The sequence below is a fragment of the Lissotriton helveticus genome, chromosome 5_1 (genome assembly GCF_964261635.1).
Source record: "Lissotriton helveticus chromosome 5_1, aLisHel1.1, whole genome shotgun sequence".
Classification (NCBI taxonomy): Eukaryota; Metazoa; Chordata; class Amphibia; order Caudata; family Salamandridae; genus Lissotriton; species Lissotriton helveticus.
In genome coordinates this window covers 831748934-831771873 of record NC_136065.1, presented here as the reverse complement: position 1 = coordinate 831771873, position 22940 = coordinate 831748934, and the positions used below count along the sequence as shown (strand labels likewise).

Genomic DNA, 22940 nt, shown 5'->3' with positions numbered 1-22940 from the left:
GCCACACATATACTTGCACCTAAGTATTAGGCACATTGGGCCTCATTTATGAGAAGTGACACATCGCTGCGTGAAAGCAGCAATGCGTCACTTCTCAGTGCGCCCTCCTTGCGACATGATTGATGCGTCATATTTACTGTATGACGCATCATGTTGCAAGGAGTTACAGATCTGTCAGTATTTCTGACGTATCTGTATGGCGCAAAAGTGATGCATTGCTGGAATGTGTCACAAAAGTGACACAACTCTAGCATTGTATCCTTTCACATGGGGCAAGCCCCATGTGAAAGGGCCTGCGTCAGTCTTACCCCTGCTGTGAGGCAGGCGTAAGATGTTGATGCATCTGTGTCCTAGAAGTGGCGCAGTGAAATCTTATAAATCTTATAGATTTCACTGCGTCACTTCTACGACCCTTTCTTGCGTCAATACGCCCCCCTTGCATACATTATACTTGGCGTAGGTATAATGTGGCGCAGGGTTTACAAAGTGACGCATCTTCCTAGATGCGTCACTTTGTAAATGTGGCGCAACAAGGCGCATTTTTTACGCCACTGCTGCGTCACAAAAAATGACGCACCGGAGGCGTAAAAGTGACGCACAGCCTCATAAATGAGGCCCATTGAGTGTATTGTGTACTGTGTTTGGCAGTTTGACAGACAGGGATGTGTATGGTAAGAAAGTCCCAGGACTTCCTCAAAGTATCCAGACACTAAGGGGCATATTCTCAAGGACTTATCGCTGAGTTAACAGCTCTTTATCGCAGCCAAACTGGCGATAAATGTATCGCACCAGTCACAAGCTGGTGCTAACAGCCCATATCACCAGTTTACCCACGATAGCAGCAGCAAATACATCACCACCGACGACCCCGGCAACTATCGCTAATGAGATGCAGAGTAGGCGTTCCCGTGCAAAAAGCTGTGACAACCCCACTTCGCAACATTCTCAACAACCAGCCAGATCGGCGATGAGAACTCAAAAGAGGCAATAAGGGGCGTTAGCAGCAGGAAATTAACACCTGCTCTGACCTGGTGTAAAGTCGGACGGCAGCCAGCACCACACAAGGGAGCCCAGCCCTGAGCCACACCGGAAGGGCAGCAGATGCCATGGAGCTACTGATCATGCAGCTGGGAGCCCCAGCAGGCCCACAACACCCACCTACACCACCCCCAGGCCCGCAACCCCCCGCCCCCTACCACAGAGGCAGCGCAGACACAGACCGCGGACCTTCAGAAAATGCACCAGCCTCACAGACTTAACACCAGAATATGTCATTGCCCACTACAGGCTCAAAAGGACAACTTTCCTACACATCCTGAACATCACAGCCCACAGGCTGACGGTACCAACACAACGAACAACCAAGATCCCACCTCAGACAAAGCTGCTGGGCGTGCTGCATCAGTTGGCTTCTGGTACCTTCCAACCAACAACAGACTGAGTCAGAGGAGTCTCACAGCCAGCCCTATCAAATTCCTCAAACCTGTCCTGGATGCCATCATCAGCTTGGTACCCCGGTACCTACACTTCTCCCACACTGCGCAGGAACAGCTGGAGACCAAGCAAGGCTTCTACGCCATAGCTGGCTTCCCGCACGTGTTGGGGAAATTCACTGCACACATGTCATACTTGTGCCCCCTGCTGACATTGCACACAATTACCGCAACAGAAAGCACACACATTCCCTCAATGTGCAGGCATTAGTGGACCACCGGGGACTCTTCACAAATGTCAAACCACCCAGGCAGTGTGCATGATTCCTACATCTTCTGACAGTCCTTCATCAACCAGCGCTTCCAGGATGGCGCCTACGGAAATGCTCTGCTTGTTGGTAAGTACCAAATAAACACACCACACACCTCAAATACACAATCATACAATCTACAACTTGGGAAAGGCACACGTCACAAAGTCACATACAACATGCCAAACATCATGCCCACACGCCAGACACGACAGCACAACTCACTGTGGGAACCTGGGCTAGCCATGTACACAAGCCATCAACGGCATGGCACCTCAGCCACACAATAGCAGATTGTGGGGAGAGGTGGGAACCATGCATATGCGAAGGGGGAAAGTGACCCATGCATGAGAATGTTCACAATGCCAAGTGTGGTGTGGATGTGCTAGAAAGACTGCAGTATGCAGACCACAGACATATCCATGTCGACACACACCGCTGGTGTTTGGAGTGTAGTGGACAAAGGACGCAACCATGTCACTCCAGACAGTGGGGAAGAGCAAGGAAATGTAGCTTGTTACGTCCCCCCATGGAAGCTTGTGCAGAGTGAGATGGCCCGGCATATGCCAGGCCAGCGTAGGTGTGTGAACAAAAAGCATGTAACTCTGGGTGTGGTCCTCTTTCAGAATGCCCATTGTCCCTGCCATGGCGGCGCCTCTCACCTCTCACCTCGCCACGAGGCCGACGCCGTGAGCTCTAGTGCCTGGGATCCTGTGCGCCTGCTGCACCCCGGGACGCTGGTCCCTGAAGCAGTCATGCCCACCCCGGTGCCTTCAGACATCACTGCTCACCTGCCAACACCGGTGTATGTCAAAGAGGGCCCACCAGGTGCCACTGCCAGTCCCAAGCCTGAGGCCCCCGACCTTAGCAGCCTCCTCAGACCATCACGGCCTGCGCAACACAGGCCAGCAGAACTCCTTTCTCGTTGACGTACTCCACTGGCACACTCAGCAGACAAGTAGGTCTCACTTCTGGAACGGAGTCTTGATATCTTCATGGCAGTGTTCATGTCACAGTACGCAAGGAGGGGAGTAAGAGTAAGACACGCTTCATTCCGGAGGAGGAGAAGGCTCACCTTTACAGAGGTGATGGGACACTGCCAACAACTGCACTGGTGCCACTAACTCTGTGCAGCACAGGCCTACCACACGTGGCTGTCTTGCTATCTTTATGGCAGAGTCCATGTCATTGTACAGACCTCATCGCAGACTGCATCCCCTTCCAGCTCTAGTGCCACTGAGTGAGTGCCCTGAAATTCATGGGCAAACTCTGGTTGAAGGTCAGTGGCGTCTGAGCCCATGGGGTGGGGGTTGTCTTCATCTTAATGTAGCTGATAGGGACATGGTTGAAGAGAGGAGTCCGCCATTTGCCTGTTTCTGTTTGCTTCTGCCCTCTGCATCATGCCCTGGAAGGACACCTTCCACTCTCCCCCGCAACCCTCCGTGACTTTCCCCTTGGACATTGACGAGTCCAGGCTCAGCTTGCATGGCCCTACCTCAGTGCACCGCAAGTCACTGTCCCGTGGCGATGTGCCTCTGCCAGCCGCTGTGCATCCGGGGCCAATACCACTGTGCTGATCAAGTCAGTGGCCCTTGCTGTTTGTACCTTGTACTGCTGATTGTCTGCTCACTATTGTGGTTTTTGCCAGCACCAACCAACCCCTGAGTGGTGGCTTACACTACCCAACACCCATCCAGCACAGGCGTCACTGGAGATGTGACCCAGGCAATAAATAGAGCCGGCACACGAGCCCAGAGCCAGTTCCACAAACTCACTCAGTGTGTCTGTGTGGTCATTATGTATGCATGAGGGACCTGGGCCATTCGACATTACATTGTGCTGTGCACAGTATGCTCAACCAGGTCACTGCAGGCAGTGGTGTAGACCTTGGAAATGTAACTGTGTCATACCTCCATGTGAGGTAAGCGGGGTGGACAGGCGTACAACAGTACAGCGTAGGGGTGTGGCTTATCCACATGTGGATCTGGGTGTGGTTCAGTGCAGGCATTTTCAAGGATGTGGCTGATGCGTGTGTCTCGGTTGTAGTGTCTGCGCCACCTGTCCTGCAATGGACAATGTTGCTATATGGCATGCACCCGGTGTGCATGCTCAGCCGAAGTGGTACATGGGGAGGGCATGCCCGCTCGGAGTCAGGGATCACACATGCCAACTGTTGTGTGTGTCGCTATTGGCGCAACGTGAGCCGAAGATGTACCCTCAACTGCATGTTGAGTTCGGCCAGCCTGGTGCTCTGCATCTGTGTCAGCCCTGTCCTTGCATTGGGCCTACACACACGTGGCCATCCATATTCCGCGCAGCATCATCATCGTGTCGTAGTCAGGCTTGTGGACATGCACATACAGGCATGACAATGGTGTGCCGTTGGGGTGCATGTGATGCAATCACGCTGTGCACACTAGTGTAGGTGCTCGGGGGGGAAGGAGGTGCAGCAGTGAGGCTATATAATACACATTGATGCCTCTCATTTGCAACACGCAGTACATGCCATACAGGAATCACTAAGTCACACATATCACACACCAATAAACCAGTGAGCCTGCCAACACATCATGCAGTACGTAGTCTTGGCTCATGTCTCTCTGCACTGTCACAGGTGACCAAGAATATGCACTCTGCGGTTGGATGATAACACCCCTCCGAGCCCCGAACACGCAGGCCCAAAGGCAGTACAATTTGTCCCACAAACGCACCAGGGGCACCGTGGAGCTCACATTTGGTGTGTTGAAGTCATGTTTTTGGTGCCTGGACCTCACAGGTGGAAGGCTCCTGTACAGCCCAGATCTCGCATGCAAGATGATTGTTGCACAACATATGTGTACGCAGCAAAGCCCATGGATACGAGTGCCAGATGCACCGGACAATGATGATGAAGATGAGGCATGTGGACCACACCCCACTGCAGCCACAGCAGGAATAGCCCTTAGGGACTACTTCATTGACAATTTCTTCTCTGGTTGACGTCACATTGTGAGGGTCCTTAGCAATATTGGGACAGTACGATGACTGATCACAGGCACAGCATGTGCAAATAAATGCATTCCAATACACATTCCCTGCGTGCTTGTCACTCCTCTGTACAGGCACTTCACTCAGACAAGTGTGGGTGCGACAGGTTGTGCTGTCAATTTGGAAATTTGTTGATGGATGATGGGTGTGTCACCTCTGTGCAGTATGGCTGTTTAGGGTGTTACGTATTCGAAATGCCAGTTCTGTGTGTCACAGTCGTATCCCACTATTCGGCGTGTCACGTGTGTCCCAATTAGTTCCATTTTGGCTGTCATTTGTGGCCTACAAGTGACAACAGGGCTACTTTTGGGCTCTGATATGTGCCACCGTGATCCAGGGATGCACCCTGTGACTCAAGTCCCATGACATGGGCAACCTGTACGTAAGGGAGAGTCACTGCCCCTACATTGGTCCATGCTTTCATTATTGTAAAGATGATGATTATTGTTTGATCATGGACATGGCACGTCGCTGTGCAGTGGGTGTTGTTTGTCCCTCTGCAATGTGAAGAGGAGATGCAGTTTCACAGTGTGTTCCATGTTTGTTTCCGCATTGATGCAGGTTACATACTGAATGCATGTCGATGTACATTGTGCCTGTTTGTGGGGTAATGCCTATCTGATTTGGACAATGGTAATTTGTTCTGCATCACAGCTGTGGGGTTGTGCTCGTACGTTGTCATCTCACCGTTTATTTACTCTGCTTTTATGGTGCATTTTCCCTCCAGACACTTGGGATTTGCAGGACGGTGGCTGGTTTTTGCTGCTTTGTGGGGCCCTAACTGCAAAAAGAACTTCTTGAAAAACTCACAGTGAAACCGGTTTGGCCCCAGTGCCTTGCCCAATCTAAGGTCGCCCAGGGCGGCACCCAATTCCTCCTCCGTAAGCGGGAGATCTAGCTCCACACTCACGTCGTCCGGCAGAGCCCACGGGGGTAGATCGTCCAAAAACCGGCCAATCTTGTCTACACCAAGACATTCTTTAGGAGCTTACAGGTCCTTCAAATACAAGGAGAAGCTTTCAGCTATATCTAGGGAATCAGTGAGGGCCCGCCCATCCGAGTCCACTATCCTAGGGAGGGGCTGCGCATGAAACAACCCCTCACAGAGTCTATGGAGCATCTTACCGGATTTATCTCCCCATTGATATATGCGGCTGCGGGTAGCCAACCAGGCAAGATGAGCCTCATCCAGAAGGAGGGCGGCATCGTTTTGCTGCGCCTGTACTAACTACCGTCATATATGATGTCCCTCCCAGCTCCGACTACGACGTTCAAGATCACCGACATTGGTCTCCGCCTGTTTCAGACCCTCCCTCTGAGTCTTACGAGCTGTTGCACAGTAAGAGATATCAACCCCCGCAGTGTGGGCTTCATCGCCTCCCACAGCGGTTCAGCGTCAGAGACCGACCCCACATTAATCGTGAAGTATTGATCTAGTGCATTTCCAAGGCGCTCACTATAATCCGCCTTCTGTAAATTTCACGTCAAGAGACGCCAGCGTAAGGGCCTCCATGCCCAACCCAAATGCAGAACAATAGTAATCGGTGAGTGATCCGAGAGGCCTCGCAGAAGAATCTCCGCCTCCACCACCCGAGCTACTAACGCACGCGGGACAAACAAATAATCAAGGTGAAAAAAGAAATTGTTTACAGCAGAAAGATAGGTGTAGCCCTGGGCCTGGCCATGCATCTGATGCCAGGGATCTACCTAATCCAGCCCCGAAACCAAAGCGGAGAGTTTCATATTCTGAAGGACCAATGCTCCCTCCCCGGGTCTCCAGCGATCCAAGGCAACATCTAGAACATCATTCCAATCCCCTCCAACCATGGCCAGGCCATCCGGCATATCCACCCATATGGCCATAAGCTGCTCAACCAACACCCAGGACAATGGAGGGGGGGCATAGACATATCCCAACACCACCGGCTCCTCCCTGATTGTGCCCCATAGAAACAAATATCTCCCCTGAGTATCCACCCACGTCTTAGTGTGTGTATATAGGACGCGGGGTTGAACCAATATCACTACCTCCTGCGACCCCCGTGTAAAGCCTGCATGAAAAACCTTGGTAAACCCATATCTCTGTAAACAAAGTGCTTTCGAGCCCATAAGATGTGTTTCCAGTACCATGAGGATATCGACGTGGGCCCTCTTAGTGTACTGAAGAATTTAATCCCTGTTTAATCTTATCTAGGGCACCTCTAACATTCCAGCTTACTACTCTAAGGGTTTTGGGGGAGACCCAGGCCTGCTCAGGTGAACCAGCCATGGGCTACATCTAAGAAGAGGGAAGGTGCGGAGATAGGCACGTGGGCATGCCCAGCGATCTAGCAGTGTAGCAATGTAGTGCGACTTGAAAAAACAACAAAAACATACCCCAACACAACCCAACACCCCCCCCCACCCTACTCCCCAGCAGGGAGTCCCGGCGCACCTCAGCCACTGGATCCCCAGTGTACAGCCCAAAGTCAGCTGGCAGCCCCTCTGCAGGACCCCTAACAGAGAAGCAGCCTTTACATGAACTCCTCCGATCCTATCAATAGTATCTGTGTAATCAAGGGTCTAGAATTCTCCTCCAGCTCAAGTGCCCGAGGAGGACTGTCAGGAAGCCTAGCCGGTCCATGCAGAAACGCTGCAGGAGCAAGACTGGCGATGGGGTCTGGACCCCCTACAATCTTTAGTGTTTCATTGAGACTGCTTACGAGAAGCCTCGCCGGACGACGAATCAGAATCCTTCCTAGGCGGTAAATGAGGACACAGTCGCACCGTCTCACCTCCTCTGGCGTGTCAGAGAAGTGGGTCCGGGAGTGGTACACCACCCGCACCCGGCCCGGGTACAGCAAGGCATTTGGAAGCTTAAGATCTCTGAGTCGTGCCTTGGCCGCCAGGAAGGACTGTCTCTGTTGTTGGACTAGCTTTGTGTAGTCCGGGAATATCAAAATGCACGCGTTATGAAAAAGCAATGGTTCCTTGGCCCTAGTTTGTTTAAGGATAACATCTCAATCATGGTAGTTTAGTAGCCTTGTGATGACTAGCCTTGGGCGGGCCCCAGGCAGTGGTTTTTGCATGAGAGCATGATGAGCCCGCTCTATGATGAAGCAGCGAGACAGGAACTCCGGAGAGAGCAAACCCTCCAGCCATTGGGTAAGAAACCGCTCCATATCTCCCCCCTCGCAGCCCACAAAGCGAAGGTTGTTGCACCGGGCCCGGCCCTCTGCGTCCTCCACACAAGCCGCCATGGTCCGCTGGGTCGTTTCGAGGGTGGCTACTTTTTTCCGTAGAGATGTAACAGTATCCTTCATCCCGGAAATCCGCGTTTCGGTCACGGTGATACGGGCCACTGCGTTCGGCAGATCCTGGCGGAGAAGCATGATGTCGGACCCAACTGCCCCGATCCTAGCCTCCAGGGCATCCCAAAATTGCGTGATCGCAGCCATGAGCGCAGCATTGTCCGATATCTCCGGAGTCCCTCCTTGGCCCTCCACCAGCTTCGCCACGGCTGTCCCCGGGCCCGTGAATTTGTCCAGTGTACTTTGCTTAACGGAACCCCCATCTGGCTTATCGCGGGTCATTGTGTCCTCTGGGGCCGTACCATAGGACCTCCGGCATGGAAGCACCAGGAGACTTGACGGGCAGGCCCAAGCACTGCAAGTCCAGAGTCACCACGACCCGATATGGCCGCCGAACACGGAGTCTCACCAGACCTCAAGGAGGAAGCCGGCGCCGCACTCTTGTGATCACACCCAACTGCACATATGATGAAATGGCCGACCCTCACTGCCCTTGCCTCAAGAAGAACTCATGAGCCCAACTCAAGCGCCAATGCCAGAGGCAGGTGGGCCCCTCCTATCCCCTCAGGGACCCCAAGATGCAGTCACCGCCTCTCCACGTAGTGCTGGGGCAAACCAGGGGTGCAGAGACAATCACAGCGGCACCCCGCAGGTACTATGCTACCCCTGCGTAACCCGAAATGGCCGCTGGTGCGAGGGCACGGTGGTGCCAGGAGAAAGCCCCACTATTCTCAAATCTCCTGCTGCTTTAGGGCATGGACAACAGGTCTTGATGCGGGGCAGCCCTAGAGCCAGAGCCTGTAGGTCTCTCTTAGTACACACCACGGTATGACACTGCCACCGGGCGCTACCCACGCAATACCCCATGGCCCAATTCAGGCTGCCGACAGTGCCACCACCACTGCGGGGCATGGAGGAGGGGGAGGGCCCCGTCTCTCACCACCAACACCGAGAGGCCCCTTCCCCCTCCTGACCCCCTCACCGTGTGATCGGTTGCTGCGGGTGACTTCCCTCGGCCCGGCCGATGCCTCAGAGCTCCACACTCGATCGGCGCCGCACACCAACCGCCACCGTCTAAGATGGTGTCCATCAGCCCCCACCAGTCCGCATTCCAGGCAAACAATTGCACAAAGCGGAGCCGGAGGAAAGGATAAATTAAGGATGATTGTGCAGGCTGAATGAGCTAGCCTAGCACACGTCCACCATCTTCGGCTGCCAGTGTTTTCTCCCTTTGTGACGAGTTGTTTGGCTTTTTTTACCAACTTTCCCCTTTGTGTCTTTTTCTCTCTTGCCCTCCAGAAATGTTTAAATAATAAAAATAAGTACTGGTACACAAAACTGAGTGCTGATGGCTCCTGTTGGCAACCAGCGGCTCAAATTTAGGCACTGGGAGAACCCTGCTTGCAGATAATGCATGGATAGGTTGGAGATGGCATACAGTGAGTAAATCAAAGGTCCATCAAATTAATTGTGGGCAAGGACAGGCGATCCATGCAAATGGCCATAATCAAAACTGGTTCTATTTGCGGTTACTCTGGCGCTATTTAGAGTTGGGCATGTGCAGCAAAATTGTCAAGATTTGCATTAAGAGCACACTGATGTCAGTATTACTCTGAATACGGCTGATTATACATCTACCACATCTTGGCAAATGGACCCTCTGAATCCTCTATTGTAATATAAACCATATAGAAGACTTTCAATCATATAAACCATGCAAATACATAGCAAGAACAAGTATTCAGATATGTTAAAATCTAGAAGTTCCTTATTGCAGTTTGGTTTTCTACATATTCATTAAAAAAACAAAATATTCAGTTTTGCAATAAAAAATAATGACGGACTGTCAGACCAAAATCATTCTGTTAAGTCAGTATTGTAACTGTAACCTTGCAAGATGTAAACAAATGGATAGAACATATTCAGGGTAAAAGATAAAGTTAGCAATCTAGCTCAACAATGTTTATTTACTGGGTTCCTACAAGTTGTAAAAAGACAATAGTGAATGCATAGTAAACATGCAGCACATAATTACATTGCCATTCTCGATTTATTTTAATTTTATTTTCGCTAGCATAGATTTCCTGGCAGAATCAAGGAGTTGGAAGAAGAAGCTCCTGAGTTAATATTCACACTATGTACCCCTCACTTCTTTTCTGCTTTAATGAGTCATGCAAAGGTCTTGAATAATTGCATTATCTAATACATATTAGAACAGTGGAATGTTGGGAGCTCCATTGAAGACAATGGAGTGCTACCTGCTTCTACGGGCCGGTAAAGGCCTGCAGAGCAACAGTCCAATCTTTTACAAAGGCCTCTCGGAGCTCGAGGGGATTTAAATCCCCTCGAGCTTCGAGATGCCTTTGTTTTGTTTGTTAGAGCATTCTGCCCTCTAGTGGCAGAATGTTCTAATGGTCTTATACCCCTTCATAGCAGGGCTATACCAGCTATTATAGTCCCATTCCCTTGTTAAAGTCCCTCGCCTTTGGCTCGAGCCTTTAACACAGACCTTTAATAGCCGGTATAGCCCGCTACATTCGGCTCGGGACTTTAACAAGGGAGCAGGACTTTACTAGCCGGTATAGCCCTGCTATGAAGGGCTATAAGACTATTAGAACATTCTTCCACTAGAGGGCAGAATGTTCTAACAAATAAAACAAAGGCTTCTCGAACCCCTCGAGCTCCGAGAGGCCTTTGTAAAACATTGGAATGTTGCTCTGCAGGCCTTTATCGGCCCGTAGATGCAGGGAGCACTTCAATGGGGCTTCCAACATTCCAATATTCTAATATAGCCTGCCGTAGCGGGCTATACCGGCTATTAAAGGCCCGCTCCTGCGTTAAAGGCCCGAGCCGAAGGTGAGGGACTTTAACAAGGGAGCGGAACTTTAATAGCCAGGATAGCCCTGCTATGAAGGGCAATGAGGCTATTAGAACATTCTGTCACTAGAGGGCAGAATGTTCTAACAAATAAAACAAAGGCTTCTCAAAGCTCGAGGGGATTTAAATTCCCTCGAGCTCCGAGAAGCCTTTGTAAAACATTGGAATGTTGCTCTGCGGGCCTTTACCGGCTCGTAGAAGCAGGGAGCACTCCATTGTCTCCAATGGAGCTCCCAACATTCCTCTGTTCTAATCTATGTTAACAGTATTTGGAAGCATTTCATATGGATATTAAAATTTCTCTTAATGCACCTACATTTGAATTCACACTCGTATGAACCCATCCTATGACACTGGTGAATTTGGTTGGACACTTTAATATTGTTGGATGGTTCCATAAAGCATGTTCTGGGTCTGCTCTTAAATTCTAGTCAAGCTCTAATTGCTGACAAACAATGGCTATTTTTCCTCCTCTTATCACCAATCCTCTATGGCCTTCACTTTTCAGTCCAAAGGATTCCATCTCCACACAAGGTGTATTTAAAAAGAGCATCAATAAGTAACACTCCATTATTTGCTCTCCTGTTCATCACATTCTCTATTCTTAGATTGCCTGACCTGCCTGCTCCAACTCTGGGTGTCCGGTCTTTGCCATACCCAGTCCTACAAGTTCTCTCTTGTACGCTTTAATTCTTTAATTCTGTAATCTCCAGCACTGTGCTGCTTTAGGAACAATAACCTCAAAGGCTGTTTTAACCTTTTCCATTTTTTTTTATTCTGGTACAGTTTGTGTATTACTATTCATAGGCCATTCTTTTATATGCAATTACAGCACCTCAACAGGCAGTGCGGCTTCCATAAGGCTGCCTCTCTAAGGAGGTGAAGGATCAGCCCATATGCAAAGACCTTCATGATTGCTAGGAGACTCAATCCAAAGTGCTCCAAATTCTCAATTTGATATCATTCCGAATGCCGATTCTGAATTTACGTGAATACCACCAAAGTTCATCTTTTAATGTTTCCATACTAGCCCCATGCTTCTCAATGCCTTTCCTCCTAATACAAAAGGTGGCGTGCCAACCCCAGTTCCAGAATTAAGGGGGGTTGTTTGTATATAATGGTGGCAATATCAGACACACACACACACACACACTTTGTATCCTTCTAACAGAAGCACAAATGTTACAGAGTTCAAATTCATTATTCTTTCCCTGTGTTCTCATAGGATATGATGTATGTTTCACACCATCAACGAATTCACAGATTGCTGCATCCCTTTCAAAAGTGTAATCAAAATCACTTTGTGGTCCACCTCTAACAAAGTGGGAATTCTGAGACAGCGTCTTGGGCAGGTGGTTGTAGTGAAGCTGTTTAACATGCTACTCTGGTATTGTTTCCCTGTTGAGCTAACCATTAGGCCAGAAAACGCATCCTCTTCTGCTAACTTCATTCCCTGATGAGCAGCCCTCCAACCTGAGCAAAGTCACTGCATACGTAAATAATGGCATCACATCTTCGGCCTCTGAAAGACTGTGCTACAGGCAGCCCTGCAGCAGTATTTCAACAAACTCTGTGTGAAGTGCTGCAAAACAACTACTGTCAAGCAGTTAAGAAAACCATCTGTGGTTCCTCCATGGTTATTAGATGGCAATACTGCTAGACGTCTGTTAGAGCTACTTTCCTCTACTTCGTTGATTTTATTAGGAAGGATGAATGGATGTTCCTGAGATACGATCGCCATCTTCAACATTCAGAATCCACAAAGCTTATGGACTTTAATGTCCCTGTTGCACTTCAATGTTGGTATGAGAAGTTGCATGGAGCATATAAAATTCAATTGGAATTGTATAAACCTTACACAATTCTGTTGCAATGTAATGTGTGTATGAGAAGTTGAATGAACTTTACAAAATCCCATTTGATAGGATGAATCTTACACAATTCAGTTGCTACGTAATGTATTTTTGAGAAGTTGGGTGGACCTTACACAAATCCAAGTTGTGATTCACACAACTCCAGCCATATTTCAGAATCCAAGGACCTTGTCATGTAGTGGGCCAGCTGCCCAGTGTAGGTCACGGTTTCACCACACATGCCATGAATCAAAAGCACTGTTCTTAGAATGCTTAACTGATATTTATCCATACTTTCCCCATTCTCACTTCCTGCAGGTATTTATTGATAGAATACAGGGGGTGATAGGGCGATGGTGTTTCTCATAAGAGAAGGCCTCTACAGTTTTACCAAACTCCCAATAAGGCACACAGACTTCTCTGGGGGGTGGGACTAAATTATATGCCTCAAAGTGTTATTGTTCCTCTGGCCCAGGTCTCTTCTTCAGGACTACTATGCCCTTGGTGGCATACTAGAGAATTCTGCTATTGATGCAAAGTTCACTGGCTCAGCTTGCACATGACCCTGAGATACCCATTGTTATTACTTTTAGCATTCAAGTTTCACATTGTACTAAATGAGTGATCAGATTATTTATAAGAGACCATGACAGACAAAATAACTATTCATAATTTTATATTTCACTGCATCTTATTCAAATGGCATTATTCTGTATACATCATTGTACATAATGTAATGTGAAGGCTTGCAGTGCATTTAGAATCCATTTTCATTTCCGGTTTTACTTCTTAATCATAGGGAGTGGAAGGTAGACGCATAACATGGGAGGTGGTGCTTGTATTCTCAGGTCAGTACTTCCTGCCACCTTTTGCTGACTGCTGGTCCTGGCAAACTGGAGCACATGGGGCTGTTGAAGAAGAAAGTAAACATTAATGAGTGATTTTTATGACATACCCATGTGCATAATTTTGGTTTCGGAGCAAGAAATAGAAGAAAATGATTTTCTGACACCTATATGAGTGGGGGGGGGAGTATTTTTTTCTTCAAAGGAAGAAGATAAATGGGCATTATATTCACTATGGTGTTCCACAGAACATTACAATTTGAACACTCAGGATCATGGACCTGTGCTATTATAGAAGACTGCTAACCCCAGCCTCATCCATGAAATGCTGTGCAGAAATGGTGCTCTCGTCACATCTTGGGCATCATCTTTCAACATTGATTGCTGGATCACTAAGCTGACACTTTGAGTTGCCAAATTGTAATGTTTTGTGGGCAATAGGGTTACTATAGTCAAACATGGCATCCCCATCTAATCATGTGTGTTATTTTGAGGATACTGAATATTGGAGAGTTCCTTCTCCATCCTCTCAAGAGGCTCTATGTATCATTGAGCCAGTACTGACGATATCACCTACAGCTGCACCTCTTCTAAGTTACATTGTATAATTAAAAGGTGGTGAATACAAACAGGATATCTGAGAGGTGTGTTTATTTCGGGTCAAAACTCTCAAATCAGTAGTGATGCTTATCTTCACAAAATCAACCCAGCTCGCAGGCCAACCTTGAGTAGCAAATCTCAACAGCAGCATCAAAAGCACCAGAAGGCTACAAAAGGTGAGCCAGCGAGGGGTTTCAATGTCATTTGATAACCTTCTATCAAATTTCTGCCAACCAAAGACTTCTTCCCCCTACTGGAGCTTTTTATCCTTATGGTGTCTGTTTACCCTCTCTGCCCACATGCTTTGAACTTTGAATCTGTTTCACTAGACGCAGTTGCTTGGTTCGAACCACCGGACTCCTTCATCCAGGCTGACCACGTGTACTCACAGGTCCGCTTAGTTTAGCCTGCCTACCCTGTCATCATTGGTCAGCACTGGAATCACAGTTGTTAATGCACATAATTCTACCTTGATTGTCTACCTATCATGGGTCTTCAGAGATCCAGGAGATACAGCAGACTAACGCCCACCAGAGTCCCAGTTTTGGGACCCACTGTCCTGTTGCTCTGATGTCAGAGCAGTGAAGAACCAAGTTTCAAAACTAGTGTTCATGAGAATGGCTCTAAATTAGAGCCACACACAACATATCAACATGTGGAGTAGAAACTGATTAAAAATCAGAATACCCTGGGGCCAAGTCATTTTAGAAAATGCGTGATATGGACAAATTATTCACAAAAGGCTAGGCTTTATAGTTTTTGCCAAATATAAGATGTGTGTAACAATGTTTTAAAGATATTTTTTCCAAAGTGATTTTCCCTATATCTATTGGGACTGGGCTCTGAATTAGAGCAAATAGGGAATTTAGGGCCATATGTATCAACATTCCATTTTGCGATTCCTAAATAGCGATTTTTAAGGAATCGCTAATTAGAAATCGCAAAATGGTATGTATGTAGAAATTCGCTTCCTTTTAGCGATTTCTTAAAATTCCTTAATTGCGATTAGCAAATTGCTAATCGCAATTAAGGAATAATTTCCCATTAATTTCTATGGGCCAGGAGGCCCATAGGAATGAAGGGGAAATGTGCGATTCGCAATTTGCTAATCGCAAATTGAGAATTTTTTCAAGGGTGCAGGGGTGTCCAAAGGACACCCTGTTGCGCCCCTGAAATCTGCATGGGTGCACATGTGGCGCACATACATGCCCTAAGGGCATGTATGTGTGTCACATGGCACTTTAAAAAATGAAACAATATGCATTTTGAAAGGAATTCGCAACTTACCACCAACTAGAAGTTGGTGGTAATTTGCGATTCCTTAAGGCCAATTTGCTATTTTTTTTAGCTTCTTACATTGCATTTAAGGAATCGCAAAATTTGCGATTCCTTAAATGCAATCGCAAGATAAGGAATCGCATATTTTGCGATTCCTTATTTTTCAAGTAGATTTCCTTGATGCATACCATTTGTCCAAATTGCATTCGCAAACGCCGAAATTCTGCGAATTTCGGCGTTTGCGAACTCAATTTGGCTTGATACATATGGCCCTTAGACTCAGATTCACATTTTTTTATGCACAGCAGAGCAGCATCCAAATGTGCTATGCCACATTGTACAAGAGGGAAAACACAGGGCAGTGCCATATTTATAAAGAACAGTCTGCTGCTTGTGTCATCCCTTATGCTAGGCTCAGATGAGGCTGCCTTGATCGATGCACAGCCTCGCAAGGGGCATAGGTGAGTGTGCACTGTCCAGCAAATGATCTGTTCTGAAGACAAAAAAATCCTGTATAAATTCCTATGCCTGGACGAGGGACATTTTAAGGATTTTGGGGGTCTAGGTCCAAATATATTTTGGGGGCCCCTGCTCGGAACAACTTTGAATTTATGATCAAATATCAGCTCTTTCCAGTCATCTTCGGCTAGGTCACTAACAGTGTATATTCTGAATGTGTTTCCATCTAGTATTTAGGGAGAGTGATGTGGGTTTTCAATACTTTAACAGTAGCAGCTCACTAATATTATTGCAAATAATATCTGTGACCCCTCCCATTTTTCATATGTGAGGTCCTGTTTTGCTCTAATAGAAAAAAAATGTATGGATTTTGTAGAAATATCAACACACCATTTCTCTGAAAAATGTCTGTGATGGACTCCCACAGATCACCCACATTGGAAATAAATTAAAGGAAAACGGTATTTAAAACAATTTGTCAAGGCCATCAGGGCTAGACTCACTGCAGAACAGGGCTGTCTCTATCAGGGGACTCCTGAAAGGCGGCGACCCTGGGACAGTGCCCATTTGCTGATGCTTTAAAATGACTCTGGCATAGACAAACTCAGACAGTACTCACACAATGGATAAGTGCTGTGCACTGCAGCACACATGCAATGCACCTTTTTTGAGAAATGAACACATTTCTCCTTATTTGCACCTGCGTGAGGTAGACATTCGTTTTTGACACAATGCCCAGTATGGTTATTTCAGTAGACTGACCTTTCCATCAAAACCTATGAGTACTTATGTTGATCTGACCCAGTAACATCTACTTGGCACAAAACCACACAAAGTAGTTTTTGCCCAATAAAAAATGCACCTTTCCAGCACAAAACACCTCATGTAAGGGATAGAAAGGTGCAGTCACATCTTTGCGTCATGCTAGTGCCTGCCTTAAGTATTAATAAACCTGAGGCTTGATGTTCTTGGCTCAGCTTTGTCAAGGGGCTAGACGCCATGCTCTGAAGTTGTTAAGTGAAGTCCATTCTAATACTGGAAAGAGCCAGACCGGATCACCCACCGAATTCCATCCTGGACGACAGAACTGTGACACCTACATCTGCTCTTTTAGGGAAGACCAAGAGCTGGTGGATCCTACTAGGAAATTCTCCCTACGCTCATCACCCTTCCATACTGTGGAGTGAGGTCAAGAACCAGTCCCTGGGAATTCTTAGGACCGAAGCTGGACCCACGTGTTGTGAAAAAGGCGTAGACTCTGAAGGAACAGCTCGTTGCTGGGACAAGCCTCCATTACCAGCCATCGGTCACGTCACAGGAAGAGGCCCTTTCAATGGACTCCTGCACTGACGTCACACAGGAAGTGACTGCACCTTTCCAACCACAACAGTCCCCTTGCTGCAAGGGTGTGGGCCACCAGTAGGTAGCTTTTATTTCTCGCTGGAAGACCAATCTACTTATGTCTAGAGTGCTCCAGATCTACAGTGATGTCGCTAAAACTACAGATACTGCTTTAGTCGGACTTGACAGGGTCCATCTTACAACTTTAATCTTTAGCATACGTTTGGAATTGGTCTTGCCGCCATCTTATGCTTTTGGAAACTGAAAAGAGATCGCTTGTATTTTTACCCATGGGGATGTGCGTAATTTTTATATTTCAATACATTATTTTTAAATTGTGATTTTGCTGTATTCTCTGATTTGCACATTGCTTTCATGATTGTAAAAGTCGAATAAAGCTTTATGAATGAATGAATGAAAAGAGATCCTTATACATAACAGAACCACCGATAAAAAAATAACTAACATTATGAAAGCAGATACCTAGTGCTAAATAACAATGTTTTGAGGTATTAGGTTTCTTCATTGGGTATGGTCAGCGCTGTGGTCATCTTCCTGAAATGAAACTTACCTGGCTCACACTGGGGCTCACACTGGGGCTTACACTGAGGCTCACATTGAGGGGCTGGTTCCTGGCACCGCACCACTGGGGCACATGCTGAAAAGGAAGACAAGGGTGCATATTACCAACTCATATATAACATACGGTAGAGTGTACATCTGATCTATATTGACAAACCTAGCCCTCTCACATCAGACAAAGGGTACTGAGTCACACAGGGGCCTGCTTTACAAGCCCATTCACACCCCTGCTTGGTTGTCTACATCAAGTCCATAATATCGGCCTGCAAAAATATCGCATCTGCTATATCACTTGGGGCCAGATGTACGACCATGACAATTTTCGACTCACAAATTGCGCTCGATTGCGATCCGCCATGTACAACAGTGTCTTAGACACTGTTTGCGATTTCCCAATGAGGTCACAAATTGCATGCCTAATGAATATTCATGAGGCACTTGCAATTTGCAGCCTCATTGGGAATGGCTGGCCCTCCCAGGGATGGTGGCCTGCTGGGCTCAGCATACCTCTATGTCTGGGACTGCTTTTAAATAAAGCAGTTTTTTTTTCTTTTTAAATGCATGCCAAAACGGGATGCATTTAAAAAAAGAAAATGAAACTTTTTTGTTTCATTTTTTAAGGGCAGGTAGTGGTCCCTGGGACTATTGCCTGCCCCTAAAAAATATTTTCCCCTGCCTTAGTAAAGGGGAAGGTGTCCCCTGGGCAACCCTTCCCATTTGTCAATGCATTACCATCCTCTTAAAGAGGGGGGTAAATTGCAAGTGTTTTGCGTCCGCAATTGCGGTTGCAAAACATTCATACATGGGGTAGAGAGTCGCTATTAGGAATGGGATGCCCTTGAAACGCCCCTTCCTAATAGCGAGTCGCAATTCCTAATTAGCGAGTTGCAAATAAATTGTGACTCAATAGTTAGGAATTGTACATGACCCTATTCTTTTTTAATGCACAAACGGGTCGCTAACTTGTTTGCGCATGCAATTTAGGTTTGTACATCTGGCCCAAAGTATATAGTTACTATGTTGTACTTTTGATCTAACTTACTTTGCGATGTGATGGTTAGCTTAATGTAGTGGATGGATATTGTTGTCATGTGATATAAAGCATGTGATATAGAAATAGTATACCCTCTATGGTACACAATGAATAAAGTGGTTTGGAAAACAATTGACTAAATATCGTCAGGTGAACAAAAGTAATTTTACTCAATATAAGGATCTAATAAAGGGGGGCATTTTTCAAAGTAATAATAAATCTGAAAGGAGTTCGACTACACTCTGCAGAGTGATTTACATGCATTTTTCTTGTATGTATGTTTGACTCGTGCCTGAAAAGCAAAAAAGGTGAAGAAAATATCGAAAAGTTTGAAAGCATCAGTGACTTCAATAGAAATTAAAAACAAAAAAGGTATTTGAAAAACGTGTTGCCCGTCCTGAAATGGTCAAACGAACACATGAACACATAAACTGTGATGAAAACATGAGTATTTCAGCTATGGATGTCAGTTTAATGCATTTACGCACATACATGCACAGTTTACACCTGCACCGACTGTTTATAAATCCCCAAATTCCATTCCGCTTTATGTTTAATTCATACAATTCATTTTCATCCCTGCAACATTAGTATTTACATATTTTATGTTGGGGTGTGACTGGGACATAGAACCAGTAAGAACAGATTTTCTGTTGTCATCAGTTTGGCTGTGGAACAGGTTCCAACCGGAAGCGCTACTGCTGAAAGAGTCAACGTTTTAGAGAACCCAGAAGGTCTCCTCATGATTTTGCTCTCATTTCTCCAGTAAGAGGAACCATCATGACCTCTTTGTAAGGGATGACAACATTTGAATGAAAAAATATAAATCGGTTAAGATAACTGTTCCCACAATTCACTTTAGCAAAACATTTAATAACGTTATTGCTGGTTTTGATGGCAGGTGTTGGCTGGGCTACACTAAGTAGGTCAATATAGGACATTTTTACTGAAAATAAAGCTTCATTGTGAAGCAGGTGGAGGCCCCATTATTTCCGGGTCCTGCTCCTAATTCCAGTGTATCTTTCACTCCTGTTGTATGCAGATATTTCAGAATTCAAAATTGTGAAAATGATTTTGATCAACTACAGGTTGTGAGCTTGAGGGCTAGTAAGAGTTTGAAAGCTAGTAATGGTACCAAACTGGGAAATCTCTGAGACTCCTAAAAGGCTAGTGTGGTTGAAAAGCATGAAAAGTTGGTAAAATGTCAATCACTTGTTAGGCGAGCTTTCCATATAATATGGACTCCGTTCCAGTCTTAAACGACTTAAAGAGGCAGTGGGGTTTCAGAAATTCTCTGCTTTGGCAGTTGAACAGTAAGCCTACAACTCTAATGTTTTACCGTGATACGGAAAGGCGCCCCGTAGTATCCCATTGACCATGGCTTTGATCACAAATCTTTAGCTTTGCCTTGATTACTACTAGTTCTCCATATGCTGCCTATTAGATCAGCAGGTAACTTCGTTGTTGATTCTGACAGTTTAAAAAATATCAAACACAGACTTCACTAGTCTTACTGAACACACCAGAGTCTCCTATATTTTTTATGTCAAGCTTCCTAATGCTACTTTTAATCTCTGTAAGTTAACCTTGTGTTTATTGTAATGAAATAAATAAACATTCTGTCCACAGATCGTGGTCTATTAATCACACATACGTATCATATAGCATCAAAAACATTGATTGATATGTGAGAGTACAATCACTTCCTCTATCTTTCTGCACATTTTGCCCAATTTAGTTTTGGTGGGGCAAATTGAGATTATAATAGTGACACACACTGTTAAAAGTACAGCAGAAGGAAGTAAATAATTAGTTTTATTGAACTGAACATGATGATTGGGGATCTGGAAACCCCAACACTCTGACACAAATTTAAAAAATAGCCAAAGTAGAGGGATTGCCATGTAATCATAAATTAAAGAGAGTTGTATGGTGACTTATATGGTGAGACTGAAGTGAGGATCTTAGTATTTCTTTTTATAGAAGCATATTTGTTACATTTTGAATTGACATTTGATATGGTCTTTGATCCTATGCTTCAAGCATTGATAATAAATAACCACAAAAAAAAGACAATGGGGGATATGTACAAGAAAATGTCGAAGCGCTGTGTAAAACCAAATGTGGCGTGCTACGCTCCCACATTTTCAAAATGCAGGGATGTGCTGTATTTTCAAAACTACGAAGCACCCCTGCCTTTCTCCTAGCGCTGGTGCTAAAAAAAAATGCAGAGGGCCAACGCAGGCACCCTTGCGCCATATTGCAAGGGTGCCTGCACTGCAGGGGAAATTGTTTCTGTGCAGGAAGGGACACGTTTCTATACATAAACAATATTTAAAGGAAATGTGCTGTTTCTATGTCCGCTGCAGACTGCATCACACATAGATAGAGCAAAATACGAGGAGAAATTATTAATGTTTACTCGTATAAACACCCTAAGATCAGGTTTTACCTGGCTTTAGTTTTTATCGCTGCCCCATCCTTGAAAATATGGGACAACCTCAAAAAGCAATGGGTGTTGCAGTGGAACACCCACTGCAACACACATTGCCCGCCCCTTTACTGCAGCGGACTGCTGCGGACAGGGGTATATTTACAAGGTGATGTTAAGCCAAGTTAAGTGGCTTAATGCCACCTTGTAAATATGGGCTATGGAGAAACCAACCGGAGTGTCAGAAAAAGTGATGCTCCAGTGGCTTTAGGGGCTTGCAAATATGCCCCAATGATTTTTAGGTTTGAGAAGGTAGTTCCTGGTCTTGAGAAATAAATCAATTCCTCTTTTTGCCTCAGCTTAACTGGAAACTTTTTCAAAGTATGAGAGACATGGGTAGTGCCCAGCTAGTTACAATTCCACCTGAATGGTAATTTTGGAATACCTAAAACATTGCCCTCATACTTAATCAGTCTCCTGTAACGTTTTTAAAACTATGTTATCCTCTGATTTTTAAATGTTAGTTGCGCATATGAAGCATTTTGAGTGCTTTGTTGAAAGAAAGGGTTGCAAGCACCCAATAGCCGTGATTGCTTGATAAATTGATATTATAATTATAGCATGATCCTAGTAAATCTACTAAATGGAAATTTTGAACAATGACAGGAAAAAAGACCATCAGTCACATCAAGTATGCAAGTTCTTTACAGAATTTACCTAAGGTTTTGCAGTTGTTACAGTGAAAAAAGTACGACCTTATCATTTCTTTAGAGAGTGTATATTACAAGCACACCCCATATCATGTCTCACATTTTATCACCATTTTTATGCAATGTCAAGTGGATCACATAAGATGGCAATTAGCAAATTGATGTAATCGCGGAACATATAGGATCACTAGTTCATCATTTGAAAAGTTGGAAAAGTTAGGTTGGGCTAGTAGCTAGCTCATGTTTCGATCTTCCTCCCATTTAATCTGCCCTTTTATATTATTTCTTTAAGTAAGAACTAATTACTTACGATCTTGGCATTTCTCCACGACTTTAGTATCTTGGCACTGTCCCTTCTGAGTTTCCCTGTATCCTCCCTTGGCAGACATGGTCGTCTCTTGCACCAGCGTGAAACTCAGCCACAAGGAAAAAATTGGAAGAGTCACTTCGAGATGTGCCCGGCCTAATCGAAGATGAGACTTATATACACAGGTAACCCGCCCCTTCCGCCTGTTGAGTATCATTAGCAGTCATATTTTCACACCCATCATTTTTATCATATCTCCAGAGGAAGATCATGTTTAATTGCTGGGTTCTCTAATCTCGCAATATATTTCATACATATGCAGAACAGTTCCAATTTTTTGAGGTGTGCCTTTAAAAGGCTTGCTGATAAATCATAACTGGTATATGTTAATCATTTGGAGACATACCATTGGGCTGAGGACTCTTCAGAATTTGCATACCAAGCATATCTAGGAGAGTGTTACTTATTTTCCCTCTAATCTCACTAATCTTCCTTTACTTCCTCTTTGAGTGTGAAATTCCTTTAGTTCAACACAACTCGCAGACTAACCTGTGAAGCCCGTA

General features: G+C 45.7%; 3 long non-coding RNA genes across 3 annotated transcripts in view; 1 reads left to right on the top strand and 2 right to left on the bottom strand.

The window, feature by feature from the left end:
* LOC144754931 (uncharacterized) overlaps positions 1-22940 on the bottom strand; it is a 216266-nt gene that overhangs the window by 133518 nt on the left and 59808 nt on the right. The window lies entirely within an intron of this gene.
* LOC144754932 (uncharacterized) overlaps positions 1-22940 on the top strand; it is a 151806-nt gene that overhangs the window by 121474 nt on the left and 7392 nt on the right. The window lies entirely within an intron of this gene.
* LOC144754929 (uncharacterized) lies at positions 13451-22538 on the bottom strand. Its single transcript, XR_013594796.1, has 3 exons — positions 22381-22538; positions 17886-17972; positions 13451-13699 (listed from the first exon to the last, which is right to left on the bottom strand). It is a non-coding gene; the product is annotated as an uncharacterized LOC144754929 (long non-coding RNA).